Source organism: Vidua macroura, chromosome 3, assembly GCF_024509145.1.
Source record: "Vidua macroura isolate BioBank_ID:100142 chromosome 3, ASM2450914v1, whole genome shotgun sequence".
Lineage (NCBI taxonomy): Eukaryota > Metazoa > Chordata > Aves > Passeriformes > Viduidae > Vidua > Vidua macroura.
This window is the reverse complement of record NC_071573.1, coordinates 96,230,675-96,246,783: the sequence shown is the minus strand read 5'-3', so window position 1 is coordinate 96,246,783 and position 16,109 is coordinate 96,230,675.

Genomic DNA, 16,109 nt, shown 5'->3' with positions numbered 1-16,109 from the left:
CCCCAGTTCATAGGCTGGAGTGCAGACTGAGTACCATCTAGTTTAATAACAATGAACTGTGAAGAACATCTTCTTTCATTTGCAAAAATCACTAAGTTTGCAACTAATCCTAGATAGTATTAAAGATCATAAGAATAAATGCTAATACTTTAAAATTTGCCACTGTCTTAACATTTTTTTCTGCAGTTGAAAAAAGCCCACTTTGTTTTTCCTAATAACCACGAATTTTCTTCTCTTTTGAGGTGCATACTGCAGAAAGTAATTCAGCTCTGTCATTCCAAGCATGAAGCAGAACAAACCACCAGAAATAGTTAATATAATTTAGTGCAATGCAATTACATCTATTGCCTGTGAAGCACAATTTACTACTTCAGGGAAGTGAAAAAGTCCAATATGTCATAGTAAAATGCACTTTAAGCTGCACATAAATGAGACCTTCCTCACATCTCTGCATATGTCTTTTTGGAACCAGAGCTCAGGACTACACCTCCCCAGATGGCGGCTCTGCCTGCTGGGTATCAAAGCTTGCACCTTCATCTGTGCCTACTTTCCCTCTCCAGCAAATCTGCCCCCTTTCCTCCATAGTGGCACAACCTCAGCAGGAACCCAAAAAGTGCTGTCATTCACAGCAGCCTCCGGAGATAATCCAGGCAGCTACAATACTGCACTCAAGGGCTGGGGCACATGCAAGGAGAAGTCGATGCTTAAGGAGTACACAGCCCCCCAGCTGCCTACCCTGTGCCCCTGTCCTTCCTGCCCCATTAGTCCCTCCGGGCTGGACACTGAACTTGACCTCTACAGGGACTGCTGGACCTAAAATGCCAGACTGCCACCCACAATGCAGGTACACTCTTCTGCTGCCTCTTTGCCCTGTGCAGAGAAGAGGGACAGGCATGCATCTATAAATTTGTCTGCTCTAGGGGCTCACCTGCTAAAAGAACATTTTCCCCTGGGGCCAGTGCTGTAATCAATGGGCAGTTAAACATTGGTGTTACTCTGCCTTTTCCCACCTCCCAGTACATATTTCAATAGAAATTGCAGCTATTATGTCATCTTCTGGGGAGACTGCACTCTAAAATTGCACTGTAGCATTGAGCCTTTCTGCAGACTGAGCAGCCTTCCTCCCAGCTGGCCTCTGCCTACATGGACCACACATGAGAGTATGTGAGAAATTTGGGGTATTAAGGATTTGCAAAGGTTTATAGACTCTATGGACAAAAGACTTTTTCTGTGACTGCTTTTTCATTCTGTGCTTTCAGTTTAGTTGCCTAAGTCCTACTTCAGATTCAATTTTGTGATACTAGGACACTCCGTTTTCAAAGACTAAGAGGAGGGGTGACTGAAAAGTGTTAACTTAAAGACAAATTATAGGTTGTCTTTGATGACACTGCTATTGCCATTATCTAAGATAGCAAACCCAGCTCCATTAAAGCACACACTGTTTTTCTTTTAGGTTTAAATTCAGGATTTATACTTTTCTTTCAGAATATAAATGTGTTTTCTTCTTACAAGCTAGATATACTAGAAGACATTAAAAAAGAAAAAAAAAGCCCTGTTTATAAAACTTTTCTGAAGTCTCTTTTTCCAAACATCTGCCTGGTGGAGGTGACTTGGTCCTAATGTCCTGTATGTTTTCTCAAAAAAGATAGGAACAAATCTAGAAGAAATCTTAGATTACAAGTCTGAATTATGCCCAGCTTTGAAGGCTGCAGACATTTTGCACTTTTAGTACTTTTCAGTTCAGAATTTCAGCACTAATCTCTCACTGAAGCAAATGTATACTGTGGTTATTATGCCTTTTTAGTAAATATCATCTGGCTGCTTTTAAACCATGGAAAATGGAAGTGCTTCTAATTCCTTGCTATGTTTCCCTCTCTTCATACCTTGATTTCCATGGCTAAATTGGTCTTGATGACTGAAGGAAGATACTGTGGCAATGTTCTTTTGCTGGCTGATTGCTAAAAGGACTGAGGCCTGATCATGGCGCACACCTTGGCTTCCTCACAGCAACTAGACCAAGCCAACAATGATTTAGTGAATGAAAAGGAAAATGTGACAAAGTCCTTCACTGTTCTAATTACAAAACCTTAATTTTAAAAAGTAAGAAACCCACTAAAATCACTGATGATAAAATATAAAACTCAAATAGCTGCTTTCAAATACCTTATATTTATTTTATAAATGACAAAAAAACCCACTAATGAGCAATAAATTATTTATTCAAAAACATCTATACAAAATAACACTCTTAGAGATATACACTTTTACATTTTTAAAGTGCATCTCTTCATTGCTACAATATTTGATTGCCAATTTACACTGTACAATCATAATTTATAAAAAAAAAATAATTGTTGATTATTTCTCCAGTTGGATGCTAATAACAGTGACAGGGAGCACATATTCCATTGTAGAAATCACTTTTGAAGTGTGTACATATACAAACCATTCATATCCAGATTTAAAGACAATACTGTGACTATAGCAAGAGTATCACTACAAAGTGAATTACAGTATACTGAACGATAATAGATTCTTGTTATAAAAGGTTATTTAAAAGTGCAAAATATATACACTCTGCCTTTATATTACTTCCTAGTTTAATTTTTACTACTTATTAAATCCCTTTCTGACTTCCTGAACTGATAAAATTACAGTAATTTTACACTATGCAAATCTATAATCATGCACATGTTGAGAGGCTGCATTTCCCATAAAAAAGGAACAAAAACAAAGCTGCACATGCAAAAAATGCTGCATTTCAGATGTCTTTTTTAATTTGCCAACTGAAACACATAAAATATGTAGTAAAATATATATTGAATACCATTTGGATGTGAAACACTATGAATATGAAAAAAATTTGTTAGTTTTATTTTGATCATTACAAGATTACTTGCAAGTAGTTCCCTATACCAATGATCACGTATATGGGCTCATTTTGTTGCATTGTAGCCCTCACTACCAACTTCCTCCAAAAAGGAAAGAAACCTGCAATATGCAAAACCCCGGAGAGCTTCACCAAACATTTAATTACCACATGGCAAAGATGAAAAACTTTCAATCTTTATGTGTCTATATATAATTTTGACACCTATTTAGGTTTGGCTCTATTATGAGCTGCTGAACTAATACATTTTTAGGACAGAGGTAGTGAACTGTCAGGAAACATTTAATAAGGTATAGTTACTGGTTGCAATATAGTATCCTAATTCAAATGTTCTTCTTCAAAAAGAACTGAGATCACGCTGCATAAAGTTTTAAAACAGAAAATCTTGTGCCAATTACCTGCTGTAGATCACTTTTTTCCCTGTTCCATAGACTGCAATATACTTGATTGTTCAAAACTTAGGTCATTTACTGAAGAAAATATGATCTTTTCCTTTCAATAAAGATTTACAGGGTATGAATAAGAACAAATGGCAATTAGAGGGGAATACCTGAGTATTACACTGACTATTTAATCCTAAAGCCCTGAGTTCTTAAGGAATTCTGCCAATGCCCACTGACTTTCAAAGGCATGTCTGGAAGTGGTTTGAAACATTTCCTATAAAGTGTCTACATATATTTTTCTTCTTTGGGTGAAAAAAAAACATTAAAAGGAATATCTGAAATATACACCTTTTTTCCCGTAAACAACATTAGGCAGGAGACAGACTTATGCCACATTGAGGGTTACTGATCAGAATATGAACCAACTCTGGACATCACTGTCAATGATGCTCATACACTGGAGAAAAGCACCAATTTCATTAATATCCTCCATACTTCTCCTCCATCACTCATTCTTGCAAGTTTTCACCAAGAAGTGGCAATTGCCTTTCACTTTGCAAACAAGATAGCATGATGGAGGGGCGGAGAAGAAACAGCTGCATATTTCAAACTGATTATTTTGGGATGGAAATTCCCACAGATGTACTGTGTGGCTCAGCTACTGGTGGTGCCTGCCACCCACACTGAATGAACTGCAGTATTTAAGATAGTAATTCCTGGGAATACTGATACAAAAGTACATGTAGGAATGCTCCTAATACAAATTTCAAGGACATATAACAACTAGTTTTTTCAAATAAAAAGTCACGTAGCTTTCCCTTCTTTTCACTTAGCACTTTCAGAAATAATAAAGTAATCTCCATTTTTTACAGCTAAGTGTAACCTGAGAACATCCCGAGAACCTCAAATTCCTTACTTTAAATCATAAGTGATTTATAGATTGTTATCTCTATCAGCATAAGTCATTGGTCATGTTTCTGTTGAAACAGGACTAATACTCAACTAATGTACTAGAAAATATGCAAAAATGGTTAAATTAAAATTAACTTCCCCAATGTTATTGCAAAATGTTTCTTTTTTTTTTTAACTTAATTTCCAGTCAATACAAAGATAAATACAGATCTGAGCATCTAACATCATAAATTGTTATTCCCTTTTTAAAAAAAAATATATCATGGCTTATATAACAAATAGCCAATTTATTCATGTAATGGAAAAAAGAGAATGCAATAAGCATGAATAATTAATCATTTAAGTACACCTGATAATGTCATGTCAGTGTAAAAATTTGAAATAACTGACATATTCTGTATTGTCAATATAGTAAGCTATCAGAAAATTCCAAATAGAGCTAAAACTCCTATCTCCATTTGTCTTTGAGAGATTCAAGAATTCCAAAATATTGGTTGTAAATAAGAAGTTTTGATTAAATTGATTAAGAGAACACAAAATTTGATTTCCAGAGGCACTTGAACAGATATGAAAAAAACCTCAACCACTCAAGGATGCTCAGTGAAAAAATACAGAAAACAGCAGAAATACATTTAGTGAACAGACACCTGCCTTGGGATCAGTGAATGCAGAGGAATGAAATGAGAAAATGTTCAGTGACCACCAGTGATTTGACCTCTTGGAGAATGGAATTGCATCCTCTGAGAAAACATTTATAATTTTCTCCAAAAGTCATAATTGATATTATAATCTGAGGAACAGGGCAGTGAATTATACATTTACGCACTTCAAGGAGTGATACAGAAAATACTTGCACTTGCAAAATCACTCACAAGAACAAAAAGGAAACTGAAACCCAAAGATTTCACATTCTCTGATAGGACCACTGTTCCAGAACAACTGAGCAGTATTTCTGCTCACACTGTGCAAATAATTGTTGAATAATTCTCCTTTCCTGCTCTCCACATTTGTAACCACGCATGTTGCCTACTCTGGTCTGCATAACAGCTTCTCAGGACTCAGTGGATCCCAAGAACCTGGTTCCATGTTGTTCTCATTCCCAAGCACCTGTCCCAGTTGAGCTCATTAGTTTGCTTTTTTTGTTTGTTTTCTGTTCACATCCCAAGTTTTTCATTTGAGAGAGTGTTTTTACAGTTTAAATATATATTTTCCCCACCACTGAATTAATATTTAAAATTACTTTTAAGTATCAGTAGTGTACCTAACTGTTTACAGAGCAGAGCATGTCGTCCTGCTCTTTATTTCAAACGCTGCCACAGCTATGGCATAAAGAATATTATTCAACAGCAGTAAGTTAGCTGTGCATAAAAGGTGGTTAGAAGCACTTATATGTGCTTTTGCAGAGATTTGAGTTCTGCAGAGAAGAGCCTTGTGAATGCAAGTATCTCATTTACAAGATAGTTTTTACGTAAGTTTTGCCTTTATGACTGTAATCACATATTGCATTGCAGCTACTCTTTTCTCACAAAAAATTAATTATGTAATTATTAAATGTTTGAAATTAAATGACAAATTGCTCCAGTAGACTGGTCTCTATTTATATACTTAAAATTAGCCCATTGTTGCCTTTACAAGGTGAACAAGAGACAACTGCACAAATTCTAGGCAGTGAATATGAATTAGCCCAGCTCTATGTCTTTGGCATGAACAGGCACCATTTTCAACAGCAGTGGGTGCTGTGCTCATCATGGTGATGAAAAAGCTGAGAATGCTCAGCTAAAATCATGGAATCATATGGAACCAAGACAATCAGGGACAACACAAAGAGAAAGAGGAAATTCAGACACCTCTCATTTTCAGTACTTCATAACAGTGAATTTGCTTCTGCCCTAATCTGCAGTATGGGAATTTTTAATTTTTAATACCCTTTCTTTAAAATGAAAATAGGGTATTTCTTTGTTTCGGACTGGTTACCCCTAAAGCTCTGCTGTTATTAAATGAGAAGAACTTGGGAACATCTCTGTAATCCAAGGCCTGTTTTCTGAAATGAAGCATGGTGGCAGGAAAACTGACAGGCTGAGAATTCCCCAAGTGCTGGATCCCAGAGCTTCAAGTCTCTGCTGTCTGGACTTGGGCAGATTGATTGCTGGTTGAGAGGTACTGCCAGATACACAACAGTTGTACTGGGATGCATGGAAATCTACTTTGTTAATTCCTCCCAGTAAGTACGCCTCCAAATTCATCCTGATACAATTAGAGTATCAGATTTTTTTTTTTTTTTTTTTTTTTTTTTTTTTTTTTTTTTTTTTTTTTTTGTGGAGGCAGAATGGTTCAACTAGGAAAATAAGCCAAACACAAAAGTATTGATGACCAAAAAAAGTACAAGAAAAGAAATCAAATTAGTATATGTTTCTCTAAAAATAATCTTCCTTCTCCTAGTAACAGTTGAGAATCATACCTTTGTTTCACCCTGTGAGTGTAGAAGACAGGGTGACACACTTGCTGAGGACACATTTGCTTGCTTGCACCTTTAAACTGCTTGTAATCCCATTTGACTAATTCATGGAGGCTTGGGAGAATGTAGAAAATATTTAGGAATACTGTGCTAAATTAAAGGGATTTTTCCCCCTTTAAGATAGCTTTTAGAACCATAGGAACCATTTGATTTGGAAAAAAAATTTGCCTCTTTTTCTTTTTTTGTTTTTGTTTTGATTTAAAGAAGGAAAGCATTTTTCTTCTAGGTGTAAATATAAAACTTCCTCACTTTCAAAAATCAGAGACAAAATGCATATGAGAAATGATGGCTCTTTGCTTTCTGACATAGCAGCACAAGGAATGAGCAGGATGAAGGGCCTCCAGGACTAAGTGGTGATGGCTCTGGAAAATGACACAAATGAGTCAGGCATGCATTTAAAGGGAGAAACATAAGCAATGATGCAGCTGAACAGACAGGTGCTCTGAATGACCTGTTGCTTCAAAAATGTGACAATACTACAACTTGAAGTATGACTTTCCTACACTGCATAATTATGTTGCCATGAGTACAAAACAGCTCATTTTTATATGATTAGAAATCCCTAGTTTCAAAACATAAAGATGGATTTCAATAGACTTTTCAAGTACATCAAATGTGCTTATTTTCTTCTATTCTTAATGCAACTACTTGCTTGCTCTCACCACACTAAGAATATTTTGCAGAAAATTTCTTATATTTTTAATTTAATTTCAAACCAACCACTGAAGCACACTTCTAGTGGGGCTAATCTATTTGACATGAGAAGTCCAAGGATAGATTCACAGATAAACAATCATATGTAATCAAGCTATTACAGCTTAATGACGACTTCCACTCGTCAGCTGAGGCACAGCAATAATTTATATGCACACTTCCAACTGGCTGGAGTTATTAACTGAAATGTGCTCAGAAAACAACTGTGAAGGTCTAGGAATTAAAAGTGAGTGCCTAGTGTAAGTAGATTGTTGTAACTTAGCAATTTTCATTTAGGGTGATCTAAATAATCACTTACACAAAATACTAGAACAGCTACATCTATTTCCCACTGCAAGATCTGCTCAGCAAGGGGGAAGTTGATTATGGAACTCTATTTCTTGAGCTTCCTGTGAAGAAATCCCCAAGGACATTTAACAGTTTGGATTCTCACTGTTCTCACTAATTAGAGTTCACAGAAGGTGATATATACATATCATATATATATGATATATATATATAATATATGTATCATATAACATATATATGTTATATATATAACATCTATATAACATAAAATATATAAAAATATACAATATGTAACATATATCACATATATATATGTTGATATAACTACAGTTATATCAAAACCTAAAGTAGGTCTTGCTTGACCATCCTGATGTTCTCCTATGACAAAGTGACCAGGGAATTGATTGAATTAATTGATGAGAGAAAGGCTGTGGATGTAGTCTAGACTTCAGTGAAGTGTTTGACACCATGTCCCAGAGCATCGTCTTAAAAAAACTGGCTGCTAGCAGCTTAGATGGAAAGGCTCTTTAAAGAGTAAAAACTGTCTGTCTGGCCAGGCCCAGAGAGCTGTGGTGAATGGAGCTAAATCTGCCTGGCAGCTGTCACTAGCAGTGTTCCCCAGGTCTCAGTATTTGGGCCAGTCCTGTTTAACATCCTTATCGAAAACCTGAACATTGGGCTTGAGTGCACCCGCAGTAAATTTGTCGATGATACCAAGCTGGGTGGGAGGGAACATTGATCTGATTGAGGAAGGCAGGAAGGCTCTACAGAGAGACCTGGACAGACTCCATCAATGGGCTGAGGACAACTGCAGGAGGTTCAGTAAGGGGAAGAGTCCTGCTCTTGGGTCACAACAACCCGCTGCTCTGCCACAAGCTGCGGGGGAAGTGGCTTGAGAGCTGTTCAGCAGAAAGGGACTTGGAGGTGCTGGTTAACAGCTGGCTGAACATGAGCCAGTGTGTGCCCAGATGGCCAAAAGGCTAATGGAATCCTGGCCCATATCAGCAATAGTGTGGCTAGCAGGGCCCCTGTACTCAGCACTGGTGAGGCCACACCTTGAGTACTGTGTCCAGTTTTGGGCCACTCATTTCACAAAGGACATTAAGGTACTGGAGTGTGTCTAGAGAAGGGCAACAAGGCTTGTGAAAGGACTAGAGAATATGTCCTCTGAGGAACAGCTGAGGGAGCTGGTTTTGTTCAGTCTCTAGAAGAGAAGGCTCAGGTGGGACGTCATTGCTCTCTGCAACTCCCTGAAGAGGTTGCAGTGAGGTGGGAGTCGGTCTCTTCTGCTGTGCCTGCAGTGAGAGGACAAGAGGAAATGACCTTAAACTGAGACAGGGGAGATTCAGCTTAGATATTAGGAAAAAAAAAAAAAAAAAAAGTCACTGTTAGGGGGGCCAGGCATTGGAATAGCTTGCTCAGGGAGGTGATGGAGTCACCATCCCTGGACATATTTGAAAGAGGCATCTGGACCTGGACCTGGGTCATGTGTTTTACTGGTTACAGTGGTAGTGCTGGGTGGGCAGTTGGACTTGATGATCTTGCGGATCTCTTCCAACCTTGATGACTCTATGACTCTACCTTACCCTGGTTAAAAACTCTGTATTCTTTTTTTGAATATTTAAAATACATCATCCTCTTGTTCTTGTTAGATGGAAGTTGTTCTCTGATGGAAAAATCCTGCAGTCTGCAAATTGCAAGTAGCACACAGTGAATGCTGCTGGGTTATATTTTCAGGTGCTAGAGTTCAGCTTTTAAAGTCTGATATATGATGCTTTAAAATTTCAGAAACAAGATGTCTGTCTACACAAGACATTTTCTGAAGAGTTGAATTACTCTGGGAAGTTCCTTCCTATGTATTTTTTTACCGGACCCTGGATTTTCTAGGTGATAAAAAACAGCCAGACACAAATTGGTAGTTATCTCCACATGGTTTGCAAAACATTTTAATATAAAAAAACCCCATATGCCTGATACCAAAATGTCCCTCTTCCTTATGCTATAGAAATGTTCCTAGTTTTTGCAATGTTTAATGAAACACCCATTTCCTCAGTTGCAATTTTATTTGCAGTTCAGATAATTAAAGTAGAGCTGCATACAGTTCTGGCAATTTCCAAATTCTGGTGTCAAACAATAGTGTACAGTACCCTGCCCATGTATGTACTTATGAGGTTCACACAGTTTAAATTCTTAATTTTTGATTTTGGATGGTGTGTTTTCCTGCCACAGAGACATAATTCTGGGTGTGTTTTGTATGTGAGAATTAAAAAGGAATATGGGAAAAAGAAAAATAAGATGGAGCATGTGACTAAAAATTCCACATATAACTTCTCATTTTTTTGTCAAAAGAAAAGAAAAGGAAAAGGAAGAGAAAAAAATAACATCAATGAAACAAATTGTTGGAGAACAACTACAGAGATTTTGCTTTCAGGCAATTGAATTTTTTCAGACCAAGAGATGAGAATGTACCTGTAAAAGAAAAAAGTTTGATTTTTTTTTGAAAGAAGTGTGACAAATGAACATAGCATACAATCTTTCAGAAAAATGACCTTGATAAAATGGCAGTGGTATGATAAATCTAAGGGTAGTGTTTATTGCACATTAAAATGCACCAATAAAAATTAAGAAACTGATTAGGAAACATTAGGCAAAAATGGGACTCACTCTTAGACACAGTTTACCACACAGGCATTTTCAGCCTATTGGGAAAGTAGTGCATCTTTGGATGGTAAAGAATAGATTGTGTTTATTGAAAATAATTGAAAAAAAAATAACATCTATACCTTACCTACTTGCCTGTATTGTTACAAAACAAAATGTCAGTCATGTCAAACCAGGAGAACATTTTCTTTGAAGGCAGAGGAACTAAGCAATTCTGAGTGAAAAGAACCACTTGATGACTGGCCATCCTATTTAAATGAAGAAAAAAACCCAGAAAACCTATGTGTCTTTAAGATAGATTAAGTAAAATCACAAGAAAGCATGCCACATAAATGGATTTACTACTGATGAAAGGCAGATATTGTTGAAGGCTGTATAATAATTAGCATGGCAAAGACCTACTACACCTCTGTGCATACTATGGCATACCAGACAAAACTGAAGTATGGTACAAGTTTTTCCAAGAAGAAAATTAATAAAAGATCTACATGACTAAAGCAGAGGAACCTTGTTTACATTCTTTTCATATGAGCATTCAGAAACTGTCTTTTTAGGGATAATTTCCTGATTGCAATTGCAGATATTTCTCTACTGGATATAAAACACTGAGTGAGAAACTTATTAAGAAATTAAAAGGAAATGAAAAAATATTGAGGGAATAGAAATGGTTAATGTGGCAACAAAAGGCATAGAAGCACTTGGCTTTATAGAATTAGGGTGACAAATATTGTAATGAAACGAAAGAATATTTTGAGCTATTAGTAAAACTCTAAAGTGTGAAAGAATACAACAAGCAAATAAACTCAGGGAGATTATTTGCAGGACAGGGAAGAAATTAACTCTGTTTGAGTGACCAGAAACCCAGAATCTGATGCTAATAGCATTTTTACCTACTGTATGGAATGAGTTAACTGAAATTCCACAGTGCCTTGGTCCAAAGGAAGGTAAAGGGCAAATTAAATATAAGTTTGGTTATGAATCTGATTACTTTTCCTTTCAACCTGCTATGAATACCCCAGTGATGGGGAGAAATAAATCTCTAATAATACTACAAATGTTGATAAAAATCATTGACTGGAATAAAGAACTGAAGCCCAGAAATGTCTGTGACATTCAACTCTGCAGTCATTTGGATGTTGCTGTTTCCTACTTCTCTCTGGCTGCACAAATTTCCCCTTTTGAGTTCTGTGAAAGTATCAATATATCTCAAGCACCATGATGTGATATGTGCTAATAACTGCTGGGGCTTTTGTGGAAGCCACTGTTCTTTTAGTTATAGGCAAATGAGGAAAATTCCTGCCTTTATTCCAAAGATTCTTCATTGTATTGAAAACAGTTAGAGTACAAGACAGATGCAAACCATAGCACTTCTCCAAGTCTTAGAAAAATTTAAGAACAGCTTTTTCCAGTTCTATCCAGCAATAAAACACACTGGTTCAGTAAAGGACTTCTACTTTATAACACAGGGAAACTTTTACCCCTAAAACCAATTTGATATTCATATTTACTCCACCAGGGAATACTTGTCTGTCTTCTGTGCAAAAAGAAAACAGTGAGCTGATTATGTACTCTGCTTACAGATGTTGTAGAGTAGTAATTTAGCTCAGTTTTGAATGTTAATTGAACAAAGTGCTTAGAGACACAGTAGAATGTCTCTAATATTTTTTTTATGAGTAGCTCTGTGTTCTAAGAGTCAGTGCATCTCCTGAGACATAGAACTCATCTATGAATTAATACAATTTCTACTGAATTATTTTAGAAATATCTTCTACTATGCCCCAGGTAGTAACTCCTAGCTATAAGAACAGGCTAAGACCTTTTCTTCCCTCCAGCTAAATAGGATGACAACTTCTGATTTAAATATCTTTCACTTCAGCATTGTTTTATTTTATTCTCATAATCCTGCAACATTGCTCATGATTGCTACTTTTATTGTATTGGTACATAAATCTGATATTAAACCTATCTATAGAAAATTGAGCTGTCAAAAATCTATGTGGTAGTATAGCTTGTTGATGGAGAAAGATGCATTCTCAGAACATTATTTATTCCACTGGTTTTAGGCATCTATTGTAGTAAGGAATAAAGCACTCCTTGGATTTGCTGATTTCTATCCACTGGTTATGGGGTTGAGATCAGATGATTAACACAGACTGGACACCTAATTTCTACATTAATTCCTTAATAAATATTGAGTATTACATTTCCATCATAGTTGGGAATTTAGAGACTTGTAAGAAACAGTCAGTTAGTTAGCCTAGAAATATAACAGAAATAATGTTCCAAGAGTAATCAGTAGTGAGGAAAGAAAAATAAAGTTCTTATATTTAACTTCCTTTCCCTGCTTGGTTGTCTTGCAATCCTAGAGATCTATGCAGTTGAGGTGCTTCTGCCACTAATACCCCCTGATGTGTAGACTTGCATAATAGATCATGTCTTTGCCCTGAAAAAATGTCTATGATCCATTTAAACTAGAGGTTGGAAATACCTGCATAAGTGCAACCTGTACAGGGCATCGTGACAGCTGCTCCAAAAAAAAGATTGTGGATTTCAGCCCAAATAGTTCTGAATTTGGTTTCCTACTGAAAGCCAGCAGTTTCTTCAGTAGGAGTTAATCCTTTAAGTGAACATGTAGGCAGCTGTGCACTGAAGGAATATTAGAAAAGAAAAGCATTTTGGTTCCTCTGTTTATTATTTAAAATAATTTATCTTTGTTTCAGGCAAAGTCCTGTATAATTTACTGGGACTTAAAACAGCAGTGGATTTTGGGCACTGCGACAGAGGAGATACTCAGGTGGGCAGGAAAGTGTTATAAAATACTGACAGCATTTTGATAGAAGCATTTATGGGGATGTACTTAAAAAGAAATTCAGGCAGTTTTAAATTCTGCTTAGGTCACTGCAAAAATCAGGTTACATATTAAAGGTTTTGTGGAAAAAGCATGTCTTGTCTGAAGTTACTTATGAATTAATGTAGTTCAGATATAATACAGGATTTTAGATTAATGGTTGCAAAATTTGGCAGAGCTTACTCTTCCTCCCATAGAAAATGATTTTTTAAGCTTCAGGCCTATTGGCTCAAGGTGGAGAATAATTTTGAAATACTTTTTCTAAGATCCTAACCTTAGAAGAATTCAGTCATATTTCCACAACTTGCACATTGGATCAGCACAGCCTCAGCCTCCCAGACTTTATGATGACAGGCAAAAATAAAATGAAATGTTATAGGTTAGATTGAGTCCCTGAAATGCTCTGGTAACATCTAAATTTATAACTGAAATTGTCAGGGCTAGTTTTTTATCCCTAAGGCCATCTGGCACAGCCTGGCCATGTTCCCTCTATTAAATGCTCTGGTGTTTTCAACAGGGCAGCACAACCATGCCGTGCACTGAGAACAGAGCTGAGCTGACTTTAGCTTGATTGTGAATAGGATTTTTCTGCAGATTTTCATCATGTTAGACCAAAAAATGCCAGAAATGATATTAACAAATCATCATTATGATTCAAGTCCAGTGCCTAAGTGCAGGCTGTACCACTCCTTAATTTATAAGTCACTGATGAGCCCTGTTCTAATTTGAATCAACAGCACTACCCATTTGCTCAAAATCACGTTTCTAGATGGGATCATTTTTAGCCTTTTAACCAAGTCTTGAGTTTAAATAAAGGCATAAAGATAATTTGGACATACAGACTGTCCTGTTTTTTACTCATTTCTAATCACAAGCGGCTATCTTGATTTTGTGATGGGGCCCAATTTTATAACTCTATATTTGTATGCTTCCTTCCCCAGCCTGCTGTTTATGATGTTGCTTCAGGAAATGGTTGTCTTTTCCTACTCCATATTCAATTCTGGTACACCTTCGTCACCCTAGAAAAATATAATGGAAAACCATACACAAATACATAATGAGATTGTAAGACTAAAGCTTAATATATCACAAGTATGTAACAAAGAATATAAAAATTTGTTTTATGATCTCATTAGAAATTAAATATTTGACATTTGATATGCTAAAAGCAGGTGTCCTCTGCCTCAGCCTGCAATTCTTGATGGGTGACTGTGGAAGGTATCTACCAGCAGATTTATTTGTGAATCCCATTATATTTCTATTTTGAGGTGTTTTGTCAGCTGAAATGTGGTGCAAATACTCACAACATTGACAGAGAAAAATATATACATGATATATGATCTACATTCTGAAGGCAATGACAAACTAATATGCTTTACTGATGATTAAAAATTTGACAAAGAAACATAAGCAACTGAACAAATTGGGAATGCAACATTTTCAAATATCAGGTATATGACTAAGAAATGCAAGGTGCTATGGAAGTCCTACACAGCCTATATAACAGCTGAGTAACTAGCAAGCCATTAGCTTTTCCCAGCCTCTGGCAACTTTCTCAAAACACTGGCCTTTAGTCCTTTCCTTGAGACTGTTGCAGAATGTGAAAGAAAGGAAAAAAATAAGTGAACTAATAGGGATCTTCAAGTTCCTCATTAAAAATATGTTTGGAGAATTAATTCTAAAATACAGTGCTACATTTCAGAGGGTGAATTTATAAGATTTTTTTTCTAATATTCCTTGAGATTGAGTTGGACATGCAGAAGAAAACTACTGTGTTGCAAAAACAGTAGCTCATCAAAAGACTAAAAGAATTTAGAAATTCCATTAAACAAATAATGAAATTAATTAAAATCAGCATAAGCAACTTCATATAAGAAATTTGAAAGTGCTAATGAAAAAGTGTTATATCCAGATGCTTTGGAAAAAAATCAATAATGCTCTTTTTGAATTGCAGAACTTTTTTTTTTTTTTTTGTAGAAATGAAAGATTACTTAATAAATTAGGCCTAATATATTTTAAGGTTTTATTACAGTATTTGGGGAAATATGTTAGTTTATAATCACATGATTCTTAAAACATTAAATCTAGATGTCTGACTGTAGTACCAGTTCAGTACTAGCTAGTACAGTTTTCTACTGTAACTACCATGTTAGTATGGAACTTTGTCTATCAGAAAAAATTAGAAAAACAAAACTGAATTAATTCCATAATTCTTCATCCTACAGAAACTTCTAATGAAGTTTCTAAACTTCTAACATCTAAACTTGATGCTTCTAATTATTCATGCTAATAAACTGAGAATTGGCTGTAAGAAAGATATTAAAATGGTAATGCTGTAATTTGTGAATGTTAAAACCTCAGTAAATACAAAAGCTGAGAATTAAATGAAACATTTTCAATAAATGCATGTTCAGAATGCAGTTTTAAAAGAAAACTTTTAAAATTATTTTCTTGAAATAAAAATATTATAAAATTGAGATTATGTATGTTAAAATACAATAATGGCTATAAAGATTTATTTTTAAATAATAAAAATATTTATCACATTTAATAAATACTGTTTTACCCAGAGTTAGCATGCCTCGATGCAAACAACACTGGAACCCTAAACAACACTGGAATTACAAGCAGAGTCTGCACTGTTCAAATTAATTTCTCTATGGATAACACTTAGAAACAAGTAATCCTCCTGGCAGGATAAAACCACCTGTATCAGACACTTTATTTGTGCCTAAGCTTTAGGTGGACAGAGAAGCATCTGTTCGAAGTGCCTCACTGCAGTCTGACAAGACAGCTTAAGACCTGAAGGAGGGAATTTAGCTGACTAAACTTAAGCACTGAGTTCATGTAAAAACACTCCTCACTTGAGACTTTTTAAAGGCACCAACCTCTTTTCGT